Source organism: Coenobita brevimanus, chromosome 55 (genome assembly GCF_032717465.1).
Source record: "Coenobita brevimanus isolate Jiangsu-jjx chromosome 55, ASM3271746v2, whole genome shotgun sequence".
In the NCBI taxonomy this organism is placed as follows: Eukaryota; Metazoa; Arthropoda; class Malacostraca; order Decapoda; family Coenobitidae; genus Coenobita; species Coenobita brevimanus.
Window position 1 is genome coordinate 37,352,152 of NC_137008.1, and position 25,160 is coordinate 37,377,311.

Consider the following 25,160-nt stretch of genomic DNA (forward strand, 5'->3'; position numbering starts at 1 on the left):
ACACACACACACTACTACTACTACTACTACTACTACTTACACTATCCCGTACCTGCATCCAGATCTCCACGCTCTCTACAGTCCCCACTTTACGGCTACCCTCTTTAGCCCTCTATCTCTCCCCCTACCTCCCTGCAACACACCCTTACTCCCCTACATCACACCCCCTAGACCGTACCCCCTACCCCCCTAAAAACCACCTCCCCAGCCCCCTACACCTCGAGGGGACCTGGCAACGTGAGGGAGACGCCGCCTGATTTACATAAGGCTAACTTGCGCCCGCTCCAGATGAGAAGATGGGGTGGGGGGAGCAGAGCACTGGGGGTAGAGGAGGATATAGGAGGGCATAACAGCTAGAGGGAAGGGGTAGGAGGATGGAGGGAAGTGGAGATAGGGGTATAAGAACTGGAGGAAAGGGGGAAGGTGGGGGAGAGAGATGGAAGGAAGGCAGGTGTAAGTGTTGGAGGAAAGAGGGAAGGTGGTGAGAGGGGATGATAGGGACTTGTGTGTAGAGAGAAAGTGGTTGGAGATAGGGTAGGGGGCGGCTAGAGCAGGGAGAAGTAGCACTAGGACTTGCAGGAAATGGTGAGGTGGAGGGAAAATATGGTCATGGGGAGAAGGGAAGGGGGAAAGTATGTGGAAAGAGAGAAGCGAGAGGGAAGAGAGAAGACTGGAGGGAGGGGGATGGAAGTGAAAGAGGGGTGTATTGACTAGGGAAGGAGCGAGAGGAAGGAAGAGGTTGGTGTAGGGCTGGTTGGAGGTGCTGGGGGGAGAGGGGAGATGAGGGACGTGAACATGTAGGCTGGCAGAAAAGCGTGCACACCAGTATTAAAACTGGAGGTTGAAATGTCTCGGAGTTTTTCATAGATGGCGTTACGTGTCCTCTTGGCTTACATAAAAAGGTAGTACGAAGAATGAACTTACTAAACGTACAGCTTCAGACTTATTAGTTATGAACTTACACTTGTATCTGTCTTGTAGTTCCATTTTTGTATTTTTTTTCTTCTTGAGATTTTAAAAAATTGTTTTTAATATAAGGTTGGAGCTGCGTTTCGTTAGTAATGAGGGTGTGTGGTGGGGCTGAGGCTGTTGGCGTGATATCACTGGCTTATAATCATGCTTTTTGTTTTTCTTTTAAGATCTTTAAAATGTTTTAGTTTTAGGGGTGGCGGCTGTCTTTTCCTGGTGGTGAGGTGGAGTGAAATGGTGTGGGGTTGAGTGAGGTGGTGTTAGCTGGGTTAAAGTGGTGTGAGGTTGACTGAGTTGATGTAAGCTGGTGTGAGTGTGACTGAGATGGTTTTAGCGGGATTAAGGTGGTGTTAAGTTGAGTTAGATCGTGTAAGGTGGTGTGATGTGAGGTGTGTTGAGTTAGTGACGCTGTGTGAGGCTGAATGGAATAGTGTGAGGTGGAGTAGGGTGGTGTGAGATGGGATTGAGGTTGTGTGGTGATGTGAGTGGTAGTTGAAGCATGTGAGGTGGGGTAGGGTGGTGTGAGGCTGTGTTGCGATTTTGTGGGTTGGAGTAAGGTGGTGTGAAATGGAATAAGGTAGTGAAGGTGTGTGAGGTTGTGAATATGTTGGTAGCGTTGTGTGGGGTGGTGGCCTGACATGAATATCTGGTAACATGAGGGTTTCCCAGCGGAGGATAATGATGTTTGGTTGCACGCGGCCTCACCCTTGACATTTAACTTACTTTTTGCCAATAGACTTTATGATCTATTGTCTAGGCCACCGCCAGGATGTCTGCAAAAGATGTTTTTTTTTTTTTTTTTTTTAATGCCATCGTTCATAATATTGATACGAAGCCTGTTTTCGAGGTCTAGTATCCAGTAAGATGTTTTTGCTGGAAGAACAAAACATAGACTTGGGAAGATGCTGCACTCGTCTCTCCATGCCCTTCGTGCTAAGGCAACTATCTGTTATAACAGGATTCAAGAGTATGTTCAGTTGTGAATTTCGGCCGTAATTTCCATTAACTCTCAAACGGGTACACGTGGACGCAGGCCGCCATCTCTAATATCCAAGAGTTATCACATGCATGATTGATGTGATGGTTATTTCTTTAGCTCTATATTAATTTTGATGTTCATGTGGGGCCATACTGAAGGGGAATGGATACGGTTTCAGTAAAATTCAGATCTCCAAATCCCCAAACTATTTTATCCATCAGGCGGGATCAAACGCGCTCCCACACCATCCTGAAATCGTTGTTCTACAGTATCTACTTCACTACCACTCCTGCCTTCCACTCGTCTGACCCTCTCCCCTTCTTCCGTAGTGCCTCCTCTCCTTCCCTTCCTCCCTGTCCTTTCCAGTGCCTCTTCTTCCTTATTCCTCTACTTCTCTCCCGTTCCCCTCTCATTTACCCCATATCCTTACCCATTTCCTCCTTTTCAATCCCCACTCCCCTATTCACTCACCCCTCTTCCTTCCCTCCATTCTTGTACAGCCCTTCCCCTCCATTTTTTTTTTTTTTTTTTTTTTTTTACTACCCATCCCCTCTTACCTCCCCTATTATCCCCTTCCCCCAGCGCAACAAGTTCTTCATCACCCCGAACACCCCTTCCCTCCCCTCCTCACGTCACTTCGAGCTGGCAGAGACAATGATGGGTCACTTCTCGGCTCCCCCCATTCACCTCTGCCCCCCTCCCATCCCTACATCCGTACCGTATTCACCCCTACGCACGAACTCACCAGCATCCAACGCACCGGCATAACACTAGCCTAAATGCTCACCAGTATGATTATTAGCACCAAACATATACCGGTAGTTTTGTGCAATTTCGACTAAATACGGAAGGCTTCATCGTACTGTTGGGTTAAAGCTTGTGAGTATTGTGCACTGACCGATTGAAGAATAGGAGCGTTCACAAACTCCCAGATTTGCCAATCTTCACCTGATAATTTAATTTGAAAAATAAAAATGCAGTCAGCTAAACTACCGGTACTGCTTTGTAAGCGTTTCCTTTATCACTTCGTTCATAAGTATAATTTTATAAACATAATAAAATGAGGAAACGAAGCTTCGGTATGATAAAGGCAGTTACTCTACTAACTAACCGTCTAAACCTTGGGAAAATTATTCTTCGTAGCTTAAAACTGATTTAATTACATTCCAGTCATGTCTTTTAAAATAGTTTTAATCAAATAAAACTGTCAGACATAAATGTCTATATATAACACTAACATGAGGTCGTTTGGCTGTAAAATATTAATGAGAATCAGATAAAGACTGTATGCACACGCTCCCACCAAGTTTGGTTGTCTTCCTGGAAGCTTCGGTACTTTCGATTTCTGTTGGTGGCTTCGTCTTTGCAAGATTTCTCGTTCTTAAATTGTGCCTTTCTCTGGTTGGAAAAAGGGATTTGCCAGATGAGTCATTAATCTCATTGATAAGTAAATGATAAGTGTTTCAATTTAAACATCCAGTAAGACTTGTAATATTACATGATAAATGCTAACGGACCTCTAGTTGTGTTAAACATTCTAGTACCGTAACTTCTGCAGTGTATTACTTAGTAAATTATATACAGAAAACTGGTATAAATTACCAGTGATTACTGTATTGAAGAATTTATGTACTCTTGATCGATAAATATCATGGAAAGGATTTTAGAAAATATATGACTGTGCGAGCCGGGAGTAGTTGACCGTGTTCCTAATTAAATTGCCCGGCGATCACTGGCAACTCCTGAGTTTGTGAACACTCCAATGGGCGCGTTCACAAACTCAATAGTTGCCACTGATCGCCGGGTAATTTAATTAGGAACTCGTTCAACTACTCTCGGCTAGCACAGTAATGTTATCCTGTATTTTCTAAAATCCCTCCCACGATATTTAGTGATGAAGAAAACATATATTCTTCAGTGCTGTAATCATTCGTTATTATACCAGCTTTCTATATATGATTTACTAAGTAAAATATTGCAGAACAGTTACGACAAGTGGTCCGTTAGCATTCATCATATATTATTAGACGTTTCGCTGCATGTTTAATTTGAAATGCTTATAATTTAGTTATCAAAGAGAGTAAAGTTTCATCTGGCAAGTGCTGAAGAGAATGTGCCGACTATACGTTATAAAAAAGGCGCAATTTATGAAGCCGAAATCATGTGAAGATGAAGCCGCCGACCGAAATAGCAAGTACTGATATTTCCAGGAAGTCATCATCAAAACTTGGCACGGGTGTATGCATACACTCTTCATCTCATTCCCATAAATATTTTGCAGCTAAACGACTTCATGTTAGTATTATGTATGGACATGTATGTCTGCAAGTGTTATTTGATTAAAACCATACCATACTTAAAGACATGACTGGGAATGTAAGCAATCAGTTTTAAGCTATGAAGAATATTTGCCCCTACGTTTAGATGGTTAGTTTTGTTTGTGACTCGCTTCAATTTCTTTATAATGAAACTTCTTTTTCGCTTTTTATTGAGTAGATATGTCAATAAAATTATACTTATGAACGAAGTGATAAAGGAAACACAAAACAGTAGTTTCGTTGACTGCATTTTTAATTTTCAGATTATAATATCAGGTGAAGACTGGCAACTTTTGGGAGTTTCTGCATTTCGAAAGGTCTCCCCAAAGCTGAATAAAACTATCTGTTGGTGTTAAGAGCTACGATATATATATATATATATATATATATATATATATATATATATATATATATATATATATATATATATATATATATATATATATATATATATATATATATATATATATATATATATATATATATATATATATATATATATATATATATATATATATATATATATATATATATATATATGTAATATGCCATCCTGGTGGGTACAATAGGAACTAAGTTTGCCAGTGTAGTGTAGTAAGGTTGTTGGTAGGCTAGATCCTGGAGCTGTGTGTTGAAAGTTAGAGGGATGAGATGCGAGGTGAACGAGTGTAATAACATGTCGGCAGCAAGAATACATTATTAAAGACGTTACCATATTTTAGAGTGTAACTTTGTCTGTGCATTGTAATAAGCAAGTGGCAGGCTGCAGAACCTACAGGTAGGAGCAACTTGTATATGATGGCACTCCTAAGCTGAGTAAAATACGTTGGCAGGAGGAAGAAGAGAATATAAAAGCAACATAGTGGAAGAGTAAACCTTGTATGTGTATTGTTTGCTTTGTTTATTTTCATCTGACGGAACTAGGCAACTCATACAACTCATTTAGTCAGTTTAATGGGATATGATGAAACTTCGATATGAGGTAGTATTGAGTCTCCTTGGTTGTTATTCAAATTTCCACTCCAGTCTGACTAGGCCTACACCTGACGTCGACTAAACAAGAGATCGCGGATCTTTGTTAAATGAAAACAAATGCGCCGTAGTGAGGTGAACGGTAGAGGATACAGGAGCAGAGAGTTCAAAGTTAAAAAGAATGCGAGGTAAACCAGTGATACAACATGTCTTTAGCAGACATGTAATTCCAGAAAGCCTCTTTTTATGGTCTTTTTAAGCGTTAGTGTTTGAGGGTAAATGATACTGAGCAAGTGGTAAGGGCCTAAGAACAGCGTGTTAAAAGTTAAAGGGGTGGGATGCGAGGTGAACCAGTGTAATAATATGTCGGTTGTAAGAATATAATGAAAAAAAGACGTAGGGGCTAAAGTTCCTGTGTGTGCATATACCGGTACTGAGAGGAGGGGTAGAGGATTCATGAGTAGTGTTTTAAAAGTGAAAGGGTTAGTGTATTATATGTAGAAAAAGTAGGATTTAATGCATCACTGTACACTATGGGTTAGTATGTGAGTGTGTATTGTACTGAACTGAGCGGCAGAATTGAAGACGGAGGAGCAGTAGCCCATGTTAAAAGTTAAAGGGACGGGATGCGAGGTGAACCAGTGTAATGATAAGTCGGTATTAAGAATAAAGTTAGAAGTTTCATCTTATTATAATGCTTAGGCAGAAGTTTGAGTGTACTGTACTGAACTGAGGAAGTGTGAGTTGAAATAGTTCTGTAATACGTAGAGGAAACTGCAAAGTACGTCCTGGTAGTGTAGATGCTAAAGTTCGAGAGTGTATTGTTCTGAGGTGAGTGGTAGAGTGGAGGCAGGAGGAGCACCGTGTTAAAAGTTAAGGGAGTGGGCTGGCTGGTGGGTGAAGCAGTGTAATAACATGTTGGAGAGCAGGCTAGCGTTATGAGTGAGCCGTCACACACAAGCCCACCACTAGCATACATAAACACCTGGGATCGGACTCGCACGGCCTTTGGTGGCTCCCTGTTACGTGTGGTCTGAGAAGCATCCGTATAGTGGCATTTCTCTCGCTGCCGGTTTATTTCAAGTACAGCACGTTTAACAGGGTATGATACTCCTCGTGTGTTTAACAGGGTATGATACTCCTCGTGTGTTATGTATGGGTATGTCGATGATCACAAAATATACAAGATTATTATTGAAGGTCTAATATGTAAACGATATGGACGAGGTGCCAGGGAGCCTTCTAAGTCAGCGAGGATACGACCCCTGGTGGAAGACTCACTTATACCATCTCCACACATCCCATCCCTCCCACCCTTGCCATGCCCCAGCCGTCCTCCCACACATTCTCCCATCCCTGCTTTCCTCCCATCCATCTTACCCTCCCCGGCTCTCCTCCCACATATCCTTCCACCCCTGCCCTCATCCCATACATATTTCCCACCTCTGCTTTTCTCCCACATATCCTCCGCCTCGCCTCCCACAGCCACTGGTGCGCGTTGCAGTAAGCCCCACGGAGGGATGAAATATGCCCACATATTGAACGTGTGTTTAGTGGAACGATATAGTACTTTCGCTCAGGTTTTCTATACTGCGAGGTGTGGATACAAGGTTGATATAAGGGTGAGGGATGGGATGCCTTGTGTGTGGATATTTCTTTGGCGTCCTTGTATTATTATCGTAGATACCGGTATGTTTTGTATTTATTTATTATTACTATTTTTTTTAAAAATTCAGACAGGCGCTGCCACTGTGGGAGAAATTCTTGTCCTTTCGTATTTCGCAGATATAAACACGGCACTGGGAATTAATAAGCCATCTTCGCTGGTATTCCGAAGCTAAGTTACGTTGACAAACTCTGGAAATTTTACCAAGTTGGGAAGGTCTTGCATTAACACCTCTCTTGGCGGCTTCTTCAGAATGCAAACTGGGCAACAATCTCACCGAATTTGGTGTTTATTTTTCTTGACTGAGGATTCCGAAAGCCTGAGTGATGAGTGAAAGAAGGTGTCGTAAGTTTCCGCTGGGATTTCTGATTTTTATATTTTCACCTCGGCTAGCATAGGAATGAGGTTGGATGTGATGATGGTGAAAATGATGATGATGATGATTGTGATGGTTTCCCCAGAGTTTCACGTGGTTAACCTGCTGTAAGACTTATATGGGGGTGTGAGTGTGATAATGACGGGTCGCGTTAGAAACATATCTCCGTTAATCCCTTCAATAAAACAACGTCCTTTATAATATTCTGTACTCATGTTACCGCCATATGATATTGTCCAGTTTAGGAGAGCGCCCTGGTAGTGGAGAGATGATATGAAACTTACCATAAATCGCTGGTAAGTAATTAACATACATCTCTCCTTATTTGCTCATATTTATTCCCTTCGCTACGAGAGTCATGCCAGAGCAGAATAAAGTCGTCTGGCGGTAGAGAGGATGTAATTAGGGCGTCTTTGTACTTACAGGGTGAAAGGCTTGCAAAACAATACACGCCGATACTTGATGACAGGGAAGGCTAACGAGTACGGGGTTAAGTTTGCCTCAGACCCCAGTAATTGTAAGAGCTGTAGAAAAATAAAATAACTTATCATCTCTCTCTCTCTCTCTCTCTCTCTCTCTCTCTCTCTCATACCCTGAAGCACTCTCTTACTACTACTCCGCCCAACCTCTTTTACTAGATGACTGAGGGGGGAGGGGAGGGGAAAGAGGGAGGGGGAGGGGGAGGGGGAAGTTCTGAGGGAGACGTAGGTAGGGTACGGAGGGTGCAAAGCTTCGCCATCATTTTATTAACTGTATTGAGGAAAGAAGAAGAAGAAGAAAAAGAGAGAGAGAGAGAGAGAGAGAGAGAGAGAGAGAGAGAGAGAGAGAGAGAGAGAGAGAGAGAGAGAGAGAGAGAGAGAGAGAGAGAGAGAAAGAGAAGAGAAGAGAAGAGAGAGAGGACAGTAAGCACAGCAGATAACGAAAAGAATATGACATAGAGAGACATAAATGTAGGAGAGACCGCAAGAGAGTCTGGGTGAATGAGAGGGGGGAGGTGGAGGAGGGCGGGTAGGGAGGGGGGCAGGGGATGGGGGGGGGAGAGGACATGCATGAAGGGCCAGCCACAGGGTATAACGGAGAGAGAGAGAGAGAGAGAGAGAGAGAGAGAGAGAGAGAGAGAGAGAGGAGGGGGGTGAAACATTAGAAAGACAGAAGAGAAAGGAAGGTGTGTGTGTGTGTGTGTGTGTGTGTGTGTGTGTGTGTGTGTGTGTGTGTGTGTGTGTGTGTAACGGAGGAAAGTCGGCACATAGAGGGATAGGTTAGCGTGGGAGAGGAGAGAGAGGATGAAGATAACGGAGGGAGGGGACGGGAGGCTGAGAGAGAAAAAAAAGAGAGGGAGAGTAGGAGAAGAGAGATAGTGAGTGAGAGAGATAGAGAGGAGGAGTGGGAAGGAGAGGAAGGAAGAGAGATAGAGAGGAAGGAAGGGAGAATGGGAAGTAGTGAAAGAGAGAGAAATGGGAATGAAAGGAACGAGAAGAGAATGGGGAGGAGAGGAAGAGAGCAGGAGAAGAAAGTGGGGAAAGAGAAAAGAGTTCAATGTACAACAGAAAGTATGTGGAGAGAGAGAGAGAGAGAGAGAGAGGAGTATTGGTCGGGTGGGTCTGGGCGGGTCGGGTTGTTCGGGTGGGTGGGTCCGGTTCACTCCCAGGGACTACTGACCTGGTGCAAGACGAGGGTGGGGCGCGGCAAGGGCACGAGAGGTAGAGATAAACTCTGGGATTGGGACACATAAAATGGTAGGTGTAAGAAGTGAAAGTCGTAAGATGGGAGATAACAGATTTAACCCAAAGGAAGAGAGCAGCACGACAGAGCAGAATTAACTCAGGGATTGGGGCATATGAGATGATGAATAGAGGATCATAACCAAGGGAAGATGGCGCAGAGAAATATACGTGATAAACGAAAAACATAAAAAAGATCATGGAAGGACAGGACCGTAGAAGTATAATAAAGCCAAAGAGGTGATCATTATGGCGATGAGAGAGAGAGAGAGAGAGAGAGAGAGAGAGAGAGAGAGAGAGAGAGAGAGAGAGAGGACTTATGGAATGGAACAGGGGATGTGAACCAAGGGATATAGTTAATGGACGAGGAGGTGGAATAGGAAGTTGGAAGAAGGGCTCAGCTGAGATGATTACTGACTGGAGGTGACAGGGATGATGGAACGGGACTTGCATGGCAGAGGCTGAATAGTTTGCTGTGATTTTCGAGAGGGATGATACAATTTTTAGAATGATAAAAAATGAATTTATGAGTAGAATGGGATGGATTCCTCGGGCTATGGAAGATGTGGACGGTGGATTATTAGTGTTTCAAGTGTGGACGATGATTTACTACTTATGAGAGGTGTGGACGATGGAATACCAGAGTTACAGAACGTGGACGATGGATTACCTGAGTTATAGGTGTGGACGATGGCTTATTAGAGTCGCAGCAGGTGGGGTGGTAGGGTGGGACTGCTATGAAGGGACGATATGAGGGCATGTGGGGCGATGCGAGGAACGGGAAAGGGGTGTGATGAGAGGAAGTGATATGAGAGGGTGAGGGAAGAGGAGGAGGTGATGAGGTAAGGAAAAGGAAGGTGATAGGGGGGGATGGGGAGGTGAGGGAGGAAGGGGGGGGGGCAGTTGATGAGTTGGAGAGAGTGGGAAGGGGAGGTGATGAGATGGTTGGGGGAGGGCATGGGAGAGGGAACAGTTTCCTGCGGAACTGGGCAGCACCTCCGGTAATGATCATTTGGGGACTTCCGTTGTACTCTCCTCACCCTCACCCTCCATCCTTGACATCACTTTCGCCTGGCCGCTGTGAACTTTTTATTTTCTCCTTTTCAGTTCATCATAACCTAATCATCATCCTCATCATCGCCATCATGTTGCCTCTCGTCCAAGGCATTCTTTTCGCGTGTCAGTATTGTTAAAGGAGCAAAATGTAATTTTTATCCCTTTCTGCTGGAAAAAGTGATAATCAGTTTCATGTCTTCCTTTAAAGATCTCCGGATAAGTTTCGTCGGCAAAACATATCTGTATCTATCTGTTGGTCTAACTATCTATCTCTATCTGTGTAACACTGTGTATATGTAATAAGATAGTTTTACATACTGTACAACTATGCACTTATCCATATGATATCACCTTTACATACACGTATATTAATTCTTTATCTTCAGGCCGATTGTGTTTCAGTGTAACACCAAAGTTTAGGGACCAGAGTACGGTTAATCATGTCTGTAATTGTTCACAGCAGAGGTTTTTCCTCTTCTCTAATTGTAAAGACACAAGTATTGTATTTCTTAAATTAATGGTGTTTTCCTCAATTTAATTTGTTCCTCCTCTCTTAGACCGGCGAATTATTACAGCTATATATCAGCAGCGTTGCTCTTCCTCATCCTTAAAATATTATATATTTTTTATTTTTGTTAAAACATAGTTAAGTCTGCATGTCTCAGATTGTACAGAATATTATTTCTTAATCCCTCTTCGTGTCTCCAGGCGATTTTATTCAGCTGAGGTGAGGATCATCTAACTGGGTGTATTAGATACTCGTGCAACCTTAATAAACCCCTTCACTTCAGGACGTCACTTCAGGTTGAATAAAATTGTTTTGTAGTAGGAATAATAGAATTAAAAGTCCGTCAACATATTGAAGGCGGCAGTATAGACACACTGGAGTAGCGTGCCTTCCTGAGTCTTAAAAGAAGAAATAAAACTGATTGTATTAGTCAGTTTAACATGACGTCATCTTGCTGATACCAGACGATTTGCTTCAGCGAAGGAGAGTCCCAAGTAGTTTAGTCGTTATTAGAGGCAGTATCTAATATTTAACCTCTCCAGTTCGGTTAGTTTCCCTTAAACTGAATGAAATCGTTTGGAGTAATAGGAATAATATACCGGTTTGATGCCTTCCAGCTGAAACACAATATAATTGTCAGATTATTGATTTTTTTTTTTAGTGTTATCTCAGACTAGCTATTTATGAGAGAGAGATTTCATTGGTGTATCTCACTCAGATAAATATCGTTACCAGATATTTAATCTTATATCTGAGGTTATGTATGGATTTTTTTCCCTAAGCGTTCTTTTTCTCAAACCCGCGAAATATTATAGAGATATCTCGGTAGTGTAGCTCTTTCTCAGTTTAAATATATTACCAGTGTCATTTTTCTTAATTAACAACTTACTCCTGGGATCATATATTGTTTTTAATAGCTAATGTTCTCCTCCCCAGCCCATTAAACTCCTATTGACACATGAGTAACGTTGTTTTTTTTTTTTCTATCCATAAAAATGTGATTAATTCCATTTAAGACTTATTATATGATTTCACTTTTTACCCCGGAGATGTAGTTCAGTGGTGTTGCTCTTCCTCATGAGAAATACATTGCCTATATTATTTATTAAAGTGTGTAGCGTATCTGCCATTATAGTTTATTTCTTGGCCTTGTCTTGTCCAGCGCAGGCGGTTTAATTTCAACTTGGTGGTCGGCACAAGGCTAGTAATCCATTCCAGCTAACAAAAACGATGTAACTCTTGTTGACCTTTTTCACCCTTCAAACTTGATAATATTACTAAGTTTAAGTGATGGCCGTATCATGTTTGCCAATTTATAAATACTCTAGACGTATATAACTCAGTCGTGATGCTCTTTCTCACCCCAAAAACTTGATTATATGATTCAGTTTAAGACTTAGCTTTCCATCTTTAAAGTTTTTCTTCTCCTTCGGCCTAAAGTCTTATATTTCTCAGTTTAATACTTAATATACCGGTGTTTTTAATTAATACTTTTCCCTTTCCTCAGGTTCAACTCTTATAGTTCTCAATTTAATAGCGAAGTTACGATGGGATTAATTTTGTCCGAGAATACAGTCATCACGAAAGTTTCCCTCTCCTTTAGCCTAAAAACTAATTGAATTTCGTAGATTAATACTTTTCTGAGCACACTAGCAGCTTATTATCTCTTGCAATGTACTGGGTAAATTTTCTTGGTTCCCCCTAAAATACGTATTTTTCGGTTACCCATCTTGTATTTTGGAGATAAGTATTTTGCCGATATATTGATTCTGAACGCCTTCGCTAGGATGATTTTTTTTTTTTATATTGGCAGTTATACTCATCTTAGGGAGACATTTTAAAAACTGTTCGGGTGAATTATAGCCTTTATTAAATCCTTTACAAAAATGAGGTCTTTACTAAAGTAACTATTATAGTCTGGTAATAGCAAGAATAAGGTATCAATGACATACTCTTGGTAAACGAGTTAAACGCAATATTTTTCTCCCATCTCAACCAAAAAGCTTAATATATTTTTCAGTTTAACCTTGAGCATTAAGAGTATCACACAGCTACTGATTAATCTTGTCTTTAATTGCTAGGAGGGCCAAGGCGTTTCTCTCGATCTTAGATTAGTAAGTTTTTTGTATTTCTTATTTGGTATTTTCCTTATACTAATTCTCTCTCTCTCTCTCTCTCTCTCTCTCTCTCTCTCTCTCTCTCTCTCTCTCTCTCTCTCTCTCTCGCCGTTATTCTTACTCCTTTAGTACAATGGATCTCCCTTAAGTTAAATAAAACCGTCTGATGGTAGCCGGAATACAGTAAGACATACAAACATTATATTTTGGGAGTTAGCTAATGATTTTGTACCTCTTTAAATTGACGGTACACTATGCTACTTAAATTAACAGTGAGGGGGTAGGTAGGTGACTGACTCTAACGTCACATTGGGATTACTCTTCCCTCTAGTCGAAGTCTCCACAGAATATTGCTCTTGGACTAAAACGCGTATTATACTTCTAAGCGTCACCCTTTGAGTTTTTCCTGAGCGTTTTTTATCATTATTATTACTATTATTATTATTAGTCTTGCATCCACCAGGCGATTACCTTGTATTCTGGATACATTTCTTGTAATGGCGGGGTCAGTTAAACATACCGATATATTTAACTGCGTGCTACGAAGAGTTTCTCCAAAGCAAAGTAGAACCGCCTGGAAATGACATGATTTCGATATAAAAATACGTTCTCCTAATACAAGGGTCAATAGGCTACTCAGGCTACTTGTTGAATGTATTTACTACATTCTTTTTTCAGGCTAAATACATATTATAGTTGAAAATGTAATAGTGCGGATTATGGGTGTCAGTAGGATTAGCCTTGTGCGTAAGTGAATGTGAGCTGCCCAGGTAGTATAATTAAGGCGGCTTCTGGGTCCTGTTCTGAAATTGCTCGGACAGAGAGAGAGAGAGAGAGAAAGAGAGAGAGAGAGACAGGTAGCATTTTTTCGTATCTATCAATCTATCTGTCTACATATATATATATATATATATATATATATATATATATATATATATATATATACACACACACAGTATGTATGATACAATGCAGAAGTGAGAGGTGTTGGTGTTGGTGGAGGGCCTCGCAACCGGTTGAGGGTCCCCGCTAGATATAATTGTACCTACGTCCGGTCGCTTTCCACTTCCCCTCCCTCTCCCTCGCACCACGCACCATCCATCCTCTCCCTTCACATCCTCACACACCTTCCTTCCATTTCCTCCTCCCCCTCCCTCTTCTCTTTCCACTTCGCCTTCTTTTTCCCTTTCTCTTTCTCCTCGTTTTTCCTCCTCCCTCTCACCCCCCTTCGCACACACCCTTACACCTGTCTTTCCTCTCCTCCTCACACTTTTCTTCTTCTTTTCTCTCTCCTTCTCCTTCCGTTGCCCTCTGCCTCCGTACTCATCTCAACATCTCTGTTTTCCTACCAAGCACATCCTCACTCACCTTCCTCTCTTCTCGCCCTCTCCCTCTTTCCCCTTGTCCTACCTGCTGATACTTGTCTTTCTTCCCTTCGCGTCACATCCTTGCATCTCTCATTTTCCCCCGACTCCTTTCCTCACATTCTGACACCTCCCTGAATCACCTCCTTTCTTCCCTCTGCCTCACATCCTCACACCCCTCACCTTCCCCTCCCATTCACTCCCCTTCATTTCCCCCCCTTACACCCCCACCATCCTGTCTGTCCCACGCTCCCTCCTCCTTACTTTCCCTCCCCTCCACTTTCCACCGTCCTTCCCCTTTTTTGCCTTTCCCTTTGCTTAAACCCTATTTCTCTCCCCTAACCATCCTCCCCCCCCTCTCTCTCACACACACACACACACACACACACACACACACACACACACACACACACACACACACACACACACACACACACACACACACACACCTTTCCTCCTCCCGGTTGGAATAATAAACGTCCTCAGACCAACAAAACATCTTCTTCAACTCGCATGCACAATTTTCGGAAGATTTATCCATGTCCAGTACGACAGAGGTAAACAAAAAAATTATATGTTCTGGCTGCCACTAGGTAAACTTAATATATCTGCTGACAAAGTGTTTTATTATTTGTGCTGTCTGGCAATTATATTCTTTGTGTCTTCAGGGAAATTTATTCTGTTAGAAGGCGATATTTTTATTTCCGCCGGCTGACGATTCTTTGTTGTACTTTGGACGATATTATTGCTACCGACGGATAAGTTTATTCCTTGTGCTGCTTAATGCCAGCCCATTATTCTCTGTTTACCGCCAGACGATTATATTTCCATCGCCAGACTATCTTCTTCTTCTAGGTAAAGGGGTCAGGATCAGTGTATACTTATCCTTTCGCTATCTGTGAGCTGTCTTGACTCCTGAGGTAGCAAAAAGTCATTGTACTGAAAAGGTTGGTGGAAATTGTAAGTCGTTCAGTATTAGTAGCCTTTCTAATGCCGAGTAAAATCGTCTGGAAGTAGTAACAATAAACAGAAGAAAAAAGGTTATCTCCTTCAATAAGAATGGCTTTTCCCAAATTGAATATCGTTGTGGGAGGGACAATAAACCAGCTGGCAGGGAGATGGTTTGTACTGCCATTGGTATGTGTGGCATTTCCTACACTGAATAAAGTCATCTGGAGGTGGTGATAATAAATTACAGGGTTAATAACGCTTTATTAGGCTACTTTCATGTCAGCGGTCAGAGGTAATAGTTAATGATGTGATAGTAAACAATAGGCAGGCCATAGATAGCAAGGGAAAATAGATAGTTGCCAACAGATGGGTAATAGATAGCAGAGGAAAATAGTATCAAGGTAATAGAGAACAGAGAGAAATAGATAGTTGCATGGTAGTAGATAGCGGAAGAAAATTGACAGCAGAGAATAGACAGGTAAGAGGTACTTGAGGAAAATCCAGTTCTAAACGCCATAACATGACTCGACCCACGGCTTTAGTAGATTACCACAGTTAGACTAGAGAGAGAGAGAGAGAGAGAGAGAGAGAGAGAGAGAGAGACAAATTAAACTGGTGACTTTTTTTTTTCTTATGGCGGGAGTGGAGGGAGGGGGTGGCTTAATATAGCAGATTAAAACAAAGTCGTGCTATTCATCTCGGTGCCATTAATAACGCTGATAGCAGTATCCAGCCGCAACGTTGTCTCGTGTTAGAAAGAGACAGGTTGGACGCAAGGCAATAATGTAGGTTATTACACACACTTAGAGGCCATCCCAGGAAAAGTGTATTAGTTTTGATAGGGGCGGGAAGCATGCCCCGGCCCTGCTTCATCAGTGGTTTTACTGTGGTGACCGAGAATAGTATGACCCGAGGTGGGGGATGAGGGGGCGGGAATATGGGAGACTGAGAGAATTGGGATAGGCGATGAGAGGATGGGGGTGAGGATATGAGGGGATGGGGACCATGGAAGGAGGAAGGTGGGAATGTGTGAGGGAAGAGTGGTAGTGTCTGGTGAGTTGGCCGGCTGGCAGGACTGGTCATTGCTCGGCCCCTTGCCAGGTCAGTCTAGGGTAGGGCTAGAATGGGTAGGCCAGGGATGGGTAGGGTCAAGTTGGGAGTAGGATAGCGAGTAGGGTTGGTAGGATGAAGGTATGGTTGGATTGGTTATGGGGTAGTGGGCAAGGTATAATATAGGACCGGTAGGGAAAGGGAAGGGATGTGTAGTGGACAAGCTAGGACAGGGTAGAGTAGCGTAAAGTACCGGTACGAATTAGAGAAGGATACAGGGTAGGGGTGGGTAGGCTAGGGTAGGGTGAAGTACGAGGATGAGAAGGGTAGGGCAGGGTATGGTAGGGTAGGCAGTTGGGTTGGGTAGAATACGGGATAGGGAAGGCTAGAAGGTAGGGCCGGTAGGGGGTAGAGCAAGGTAGGTTAGGGGAGGGGAGGGGAAGGGAAGGGTGTGGACGCCAGAAGTTGAAATATCTGCTGCTGAAAATCGTCTTGCTTTCTGTGGGTGGGTCATTATCGATTAGTTCCCGGTTGTACTCTGGCCAGCGCTCACCTACTCGTATTTATTGTTCCACCCGGCGCCACAACCCGCTCCATAGGGCAGCCAGGGACACGCCACGATTAACAACCACGTATTTCTGTCATCCTGCTCAGCAATGACCCCCTCCTTCTCTCCCCACCTCCACGACACACCTTCCTCTTCAGCTAGACAGACTGTGTAAAGGGTGTTAGATAGACAGGTAGACAGAGTGCTATAGACAGACGGAGATACAGATAGGTAGATAGCAATGTAATAACGGTGCGCAAGGTTCCGAATGATAAGAAAATGTAACTTTAGGTTCCAGTAACTAGGTAGATAAAAGAAAAAAGGTATCAAAACGGTGCGCGAAATTTCGGTAGATAGGCAGCTAAACAGATCGATTAAAGAAGCAACTTAACGGTGGCCGCAAATCGCCCTCATCACTGCATTGCAATAGCCAAGCAACAGGAGTGCGGAAAATGGAGCGGAGGAGCCGTATAGACGAATGCTAGGTGATTGAAGCATAAACCGGATCTGCAGAAAAAAAAGCAAAAAAAAAAAAGAAAGAAAGCCGTAGTTTGGTCATCATTTTCGTCTAGACGCCATAATTTACACTGGAGTGTTGTGTATCGATCCATTAACTTGTACAATACGGTGACTTTTTTTTTTTTAAATTATTGGTATTGATAGGCTTTTTTTTAGCTTAACAAATCTAGTCTGATTCAATTCCGGTTCTGAGAAAACCTATTGCAGTGAAGGGGTTAGAAACGATCTTCATTAAACTCAATCACTATCAGTGTTTTCATGAAAGCAGGCTATAATCGTTATGTGGCAGCAGTAGTAAAACGGTAAGTACAATACATGACTGGATTCAAAGAGTTAACGGGGACATCTTGTTCAGAGCGAAGAGATTAAATTAAATTGACGCCATCAGGACGATATATCTTTCCGTGATGGATAATATAATGCTTAGAAGGAATGTCATGAAATAATCTTAATATAGGGTTGAGCCTGTGTGGTTGGGTTGTGCTTCCCTAGGGTGAGTAAAAGCGTCCCGTGGTAGCCAGAAAAAGACAGTAAGTGTGCCAGTCGTCCTGTAGAGGTAGTCTGGGTAGGAATTTAAATAATTGGATCACGATGCTTGCCCCAGCTGAATAAAATCGTCTAGCGGTAACCAGACGTTCCACTCGTCCTCCAGGGATAAGCACATAGTTCTGGTATTGCAGAATCTTCCAGACAGCTTCATCGTGTGAGTCAGATTTTCCCTACCCGTACGAGAGGCCATGGATTCAGCCGATGCGGAAATTATGGAGAGTTGTTGACAGTAATAATATTAATAGTAGTAGTAGTAGTAGTAATAATAATAATAATAATAATAATAATAATGAAAATAATAATAATAATAAGAAGAAGAATAAGAATAATAATGAAAATAATAATAATGATAATAATAATAATAATAATAATAATAATAATTCTTACCCAGGATAAAGTGCACAGTAAACCTGAAATGATTATGAGAACCCAAGAGATCGCCTGTCTTTTATCCCGTTGCGGCCGTCCTCACAGCGTGGGTGGGTCCGTCCGTCCGGCCTGGCTTCCCCGTGTCCAGAGGCGATGGAGGAGGGCAGGTGGTATTGCCCCGCACCTGCCCTTACCTCCCCCTTACCCTACCCTTACCTACCTCTACTCCTACCCTCACTTCCTCTGTCCCCGCCCTTACCTACCTCTGCTCCTGCCCTTACCTACGTCTACCCTTGCCCACACTTCCTCTGTCCCTGCCCTTACCTACCTCTGCCCTTGCCCTTACTTCCTCTGTCCCTGCCCTTACCTACCTCTGTCCTTGCCCTTACTTCCTCTGTCCCAGCCCTTACCTACCTCTACCCTTACCTTTACTTCCTCTGTCTCTGCCCTTACCTACCTCTGCTCCTACCCTTATCTACCTCTACAGTTGCATTTACTTCCTGTCCTTTCCTTACCTACTTCTGCCCCTGCCCTTAGTTCTCTCCGCACCTGCCTTTACCCCTCTCTGACCCTTCCATTACCTCCCCTTGCCTCCACCCTCACCTCCTTTTGCCCCTGTCTTTACCTATTTCTGCTCCTGCCTTAACCCCCCCTTCATTCTGCCCTTACTTTCCCTGCTCTCATTTCTCTCTGTCTCTGTCCTTTCCTCTCTGTCCCTTCCTTTACCTCACTTCGTTCCATCTCATTCTTATCTCTGGCCTTACCCATACCTACCCTTGTCCTCACTTTTTCTTCCCATTCCTCTTTGTCCTCCTCTTGCCTCCGTTTCCCATCTCTCCTCATTTCCATCCCAACCCCCCCCCCCTCAGCTTACTCTTCCCTCACCTCCCTCTCCCCTCATCCACACCATTTACAACCCCACCACTGTAGCTGTGACGTTACTAATATCCGTTCCCTTAGCTGCCATTCATAGCGATTTATCAGTGTTTGGACAGCTCTCAGGATGGGAGGCTGAGTGTGTTTGTGTTTGCTATAATGGTGTTGAGAGAGAGAGAGAGAGAGAGAGAGAGAGAGAGAGAGAGAGAGAGAGAGAGAGAGAGAGAGAGAGAGACGTCAGCTGGGTAGCGGTAAGAGTCGTTTCCAGGTGAGTATAGGGGCACGTGGCAACTGTGGGGCCAGGAATAGAGAAAGGGAAGTGAGGGATGGGTGTGTGAAAATGAGAGAGAGATAGATAGAGAGAGAGAGAGAGAGAGAGAGAGAGAGAGAGAGAGAGAGAGAGAGAGAGAGAGAGAGATGAGCACTATAAAGCTTTCCAGTTCCAGCAAGTATTGATATCCCATGATGACATCTATTAATATTTACATTGATCACATTTGCATTAGAAGTTTCGGTGATGACTTAGCTGGTATACAGAAAGTTTGTAAACGATGGTAACTCTACTGTATTCCCCCGAGGTAAGGCTACTATATTCTCTGAGTAGGTGACAGGTCTGGGTCCCTGGTGGTATTATTGTAGACGATGAAAATGAAAATAAGAATAATTACTAATAATAATAATGATAATAATAATAATAATAATAATAATAATAATAATAATAATAAATAATAATAATCCAGCCGCGTCTTAGGGCTCTCTAACGTGGACAGAAATCGTTTTAGAGGTAGCAATAATACACTAAAGCTGACGTGCAAGGGCTGCCTAGGTTAAACTCCTGGTGACAGAGTACCCTCCAGCATGACTAACTACAGCCATTACCGCCCTAAAGACTGGAGTTTCTCAGGGTCCTCCCCAACTTTCCCATTTGCTGGCGGGAATTTCACGTTATTACACACCCACTTTGGCCACTTCCTTGTCACCAGATGTAGGCACGATGACTTTGTGGTGTGTGTGTGTGTGTGTGTGTGTGTGTGTGTGTGTGTGTGTGTGTGTGTGTGTGTGTGTGTGTGTGTGTGTGTGTGTGTGTGTGTGAGAGAGAGAGAGAGAGAGAGAGAGAGAGAGAGAGAGAGAGAGAGAGAGAGAGAGAGAGAGAGAGAGAGAGAGAGAATCTTGCTATCCTGACAGTTATATTCAGTTAGGTTAGACTTCTTGTATTGATGAGGTTAATTAAGGCTATTAATCCCTCCAATTCAAAAGTCTCTCATATTAAATTATATCGTCTCATAATGGCAAGAGTTAAAAAAAAAAAAAAAGACCCTAGTGGAGGGGGTCCAGTCGCTCCAGTGACGTCTTATTAAATTCATTCTTGTTGCTTCCAGGCGATTTAATGCAGTTTAGGAAACACCGTGTATTGAAGAGGCTATTGAGGCTACATTTGACTCCATCAGTTCCAGAAGTCTGTGCTAAGCAGAAGGGTTTGAACCTAATCTTTCGGCGGTAACGAGCACAATCCGCCGGACTGCGAAAGCAAGACAAAAAAAATGTTCGTAATGAAAGAGTTAATAGATATCTTTATTCTCCAGTCTTTTATCAGATGAATAGAATCATCTAGCGTTAGAGAGAACATTGTAAGAGATAAGGACACTGAAAGGTTTAATGTAATTTGCTTTTAACTCTTCCAGTACGAGAAATATCTCTTTAATTAATTCTTCTGGCGGTTATAAGAATAAAATACAAAAGACGTCTTTGCACTGAAAGAGTTTAAGTCGATTACTTATAACCCAGGCGGTAAGAAAGGTCTTCCTTAAGTCTAATAATTATAATCGTATAACGGTGGCGAGAAGATAATATAAAAGTTGTCGACGTACCTGTGCTAATAGTCTGACAAGCTCCGTTTACCGTGCAAACAGTAATGGATCAAATGCAGAGTAAAATGGTACCAAACTTAACTGGCAGTGTAATAAGTTGTATATTTTCTCTTGTCGTCAGTAGACAGTTTTACTCTTATTAGGCAATAATTCGAATGGGAGAAGTTAAAGAATTTTCGTGATTAACCCCATCATTATAAGAAAAAAACTGTGTGGAGGTTGCAAGAATAAATAAGACGTCACTGCACTGAAGCGCGTACTGTCCGAAAGGCACTCAATTTCTCGCACAGACGTTAATGGGATCGATTAGTGTGAAGTGATAGCATGCATAATTGGAGGGTAAGCAGTCAATTTACCGTACAGGCATTAGAAGATCATATATGGAGTGAAGTGATATCAAGCTTAATAGTCCAGTAAACACTCAATTTACCGTACAGACAATTATGGGATCAGGTGTGCAGTGGAGTGTTGCCATTAATGTCTGCAACCAGTGGCACGATTATGTCCATTCATGTTCGTATAGGGGACTGGTTGGAGTACTAACCGAGAACCACTTTTTACTGTTATTATTATTATTATTATCATTATTATTATTATTATTTATTATTATTATTATTATCATCATCATCATCATCATCATTATTGTTATTATTATTATTATTATTATTATTAATGTCATCGTCTTTACCAGGATCATCAAAAGCAACGTTAACACCCTTCTCATTACCATTAACATTATTATCATCAACGTCATTATCAGCACAGTATTATCATCATTATTAGCCGTTCTCATCTCATCTTTATCATCAGCATCAACAGTCTATCCCACCCAGCTTCCCACTATGTACATCGGGTGGATAGAAGCCAGAAAATGAAAGTAAAGAAAGAAAACCTCAAACCTCAGATGTGCTTGGAAAAATACGACTACAACTCCCCCATAATTTCTTACATCCCGGAATTACCCACTAGCCATTTGCACCCGGAGGAAGATTCTTAAAAACTCACAAGACTCGTTTTAAAAAGTGCTGGAGGGCGGCCGGGGAAGATTCAGGTGAGACTCTGTTAAAACTTAAAACTTGGCAAGCAAAAGTAGCAACATAAAAGCTTGACTTGTGGGTCACTCTCCCTTGCAGGCAGAGAGGAGTGCCATTGACTTGAAAATCGCTCACTTGTGCTATATGGCTCTGTAGCTTGGTGAACTTGTAGATTACTTAAGGCTGTCGTTCATGATCATTGTACAAATTAAATATATTGCAGTAAAGAAACAATAACAACGACAAAATTATTCTGTGACGTAAAGCCTTCATTTCTTAGCCCTTTTACTACTGGGGTTTCCCACAGTTACACATAGTCGTCTGGCGTTAACCAAAGTAAACTACCTAAATGTGACAATAACTTCCAGTCATACGTCTGAAAAACGCCAACACAACATATCTCGATACTGTAGACTAATTTAGTAAATAAGTAATTACAAATGGTTGACAGTATGCTCCTGTAACTTAGTGAATGTTCTCAATACTCTTCCAGAAATACTTTCATTGTGCTTGTGTAGCTTTGAGAGTTTGTAGTTCAGTTTCCTTATGCAGATATATAATGCTTGTATGCTGGTGGCTGAAATTTATGGACATAATCTTCAAAGATAGACTCAGGGGCCGGGGTCGCAACCATTCAGTTCGTTCATGAGATCGTCGTAGGGATATTTTGTAGCTGTACATGTAGCTCTGATTTATTTCTCAAGACGAAAAGTAAACTCCTTGGCAATACTCGTAAGCACCTTATTGACTTCAGGCCCAGACAGTTTTAGGTATTTCATAAAAGTGTGAAGGATGTTATACTGTCCCTGCCACCCCCTTATTCATGTAATAATTCCACGGTGGTTTTGATCGCTTAAACGATGGAAAACAGCAGAGTACATATAACAGCGTTGTAATTTCGCTGAGCTTTGAGCAGCCTTGACTTGGGTGTGGGACAAGAGAGGAAAATATGGTGGCGAGATGGGAGGAATGATACCTGGCTGAGACACCCCGTAGAGTTTTTCCTACCTGTGCCCTCCCCCCTCCCCCTTCCCACCTCTCTGGTATCCTGACAGCTGTCCTTTTATGGGGTGGAAGTGGCCAGGTGTGGGCGGGTCACTCAGGTGTTGTGGGTACCTGTCATCAGCCCCCGCCCCGCCCCGCTATAGTAAACTGGATCACGCTCATTCACACTCTTTAGGCATTTTTCTCGAATATTTCGGAATTTGTCTGAATTTTCCGCCGTGCGTTTTTTCGAGTTATTTTGTAATTACAAGGATTCCGTTTAGCTGTTTTGGTTATCCAGTGCCTTTTAAACCCATTCTTTGCCATGATGTCATTTTATTTTATCCTTGCAACTCTCAAGGGATTTTATTCATCTTAAGAAAAAACCTCATTGTGAAGGAGTTAGACGTCTTCACCTCAGCCATTACGATGACGGAGGTATGTTTATCCCTTCTGACGCCAGGCAGTTTTATTAACATTCACAGAGAGCCATGTAATTGAGGGCGATATCCATATCCAGAACGGTAAAGGAATTTACGGCATTTGGTTTTCTTGCCCAGTATTTTGCAAGACATGATGTTATCGATGAAGGTTATATATTCACATTTCGGTTCTGCACTGCTTTCTAAGTTCACACACCTGACGTATGAGTAACTGTGTATTGTTATTGATTCTGAGCACCAATGAGAGTTCTGGTTTGCTATTTTTTATTTATTTTTTATTAGGGTATATTATTGACAGTGAGAGGGGATCATGTGTTAAGAATGAGTGTATGACCGAGACTCGCTTGTGGTACCTGCGGCGACCACTTGTTGCCTGACCATCAACATTATACTAAAGGTCAGTGTGAAGATTGAGTGGTCGACTTGGATGGTGAGGGTTGTGTGACCTGTGGCTCGACTCGCAACTTTTTATCCTGGTGTATATGAATCTTTAGTAATACCGGGGAGTTTGGGTGCAATAATCATATACTCCTCCCTCATTCGCATCACTCACACATGGAAATAGCCAGTATAGCAAACTACATTCATAAGAAGATGCTAGACATTAGAAAGTACTGCAAGATCAATAAATCTGTACCCGAATTCACCCCCACATCGAAGTATGTGCACCTCGGTCGTGGCTCATTTCTTAACGTACAGTTGAGATTACCAAAATATTTTTGTGTGCGACCTCACCAGTGACGGAAGAGGTTACGATAAGAGAACAGTGATGGACACCAGTGGTAGTTTTGTATGAAGATACGCTTTGTGTTTAAGTATTTGCAAGGAGAGACTGAAATGTTATGAGGAAAAGATAACCTTTCATTTTTTAGTGTAACAAGAGGATTCGTACTTGCAGTTTGGAAAGCAGTCCCACGAAGTCCGAAAATGAATTCTACCAGTTGTGACGGAGTGTGTCTCCGCCTAATTATCTTCTTAGTTCCGAAGATGAGGAGAGGCAAGGGTGGGTGCTTGGTCACTGGAGCATTGTGGTGTCGGTCACTGGGGCTGCTATGCTGTCGAGTGTTTACTGTTCCGCAGCAGCAGCACACCAGAACCACGGTTACTCGTCCTCCACACAACAAGTCCTCACCTTACAGATCGCCAGATCGCACAACCACTGCTCCCAGCCTCACTTGAACTATATAATATCCCTGAAATATTCTCTCAGGTCTCAAGAATAATCAGGACGTAGACATTTGCAACTGCACTCCAAGGAGTTAAGTTGTAGAATAAAAGTTTAGCGAGGGTTGTGGAGCGAGCACTGAGGCACTGCAACACGGGCGGGTAGAGTCTGCAAGAGCAAGTGTAACGCGCGACTGGCCGAGCGAACGGCTGTCACTCAACTGTGCGAAGAGAGAGGGTCCCCGCGGCCGCCCTGGAGTGCGCCGCGTCCCGCCTCTCAGCTCCGCCCGGCCCGCCCCCACGCCCCGCCCCCACGCCCGTCACGCTTCCCTCACACCACACCCGCCACCCACACTCTTCAGGTTACAGCAGGAGTCACTGCTGCCGCTGCTCCCGAGTGTTGTATCTCCACCAGGCAGTTAGGTCTTAGGTAGGATCGCACCAAGTTGCTGAAAGATGTGTGGTAAACGTGTAATTGTTGTGTGTAATCCGCTTGTTTACTCTGTACCTTCTTGAAAAACGCAGTTGACGCCACCGTTGTAGGGTTGAGTAATGCTTGCCTGGAGCCTTCTTTTGGCTTGTGGAGCCTGAGGGCGCCAGGTGCTACCGTAGCCCCGCCCCCCACCACCGGCCCCTCCCCACTCCAGGGATTGGTGTGACGTCGGGAGGACGCCCGCCCCCCGCGCCGCGGTTCCCCAGTATCCCCTGCTTCGTACATACACACACACACACTCCCCTCCTGCCACACTCACAAGTCAGC

The 25,160-nt window shown here is 43.0% G+C and overlaps 1 protein-coding gene across 5 annotated transcripts in view; it reads right to left on the minus strand.

Moving 5' to 3' along the window:
• Window positions 1-24,607, minus strand: part of LOC145401373 (uncharacterized) — a 253,052-nt gene extending 228,445 nt beyond the window's left edge. For all 5 annotated transcript variants that reach the window (XM_080273703.1, XM_080273704.1, XM_080273700.1 and 2 more), the window contains exon 1: window positions 24,129-24,607. The gene's annotated coding sequence lies outside the window, so the exon portion shown is untranslated. The remainder of the gene's footprint in view (window positions 1-24,128) is intronic.
• Between the last annotated feature and the right edge of the window lie 553 nt (window positions 24,608-25,160).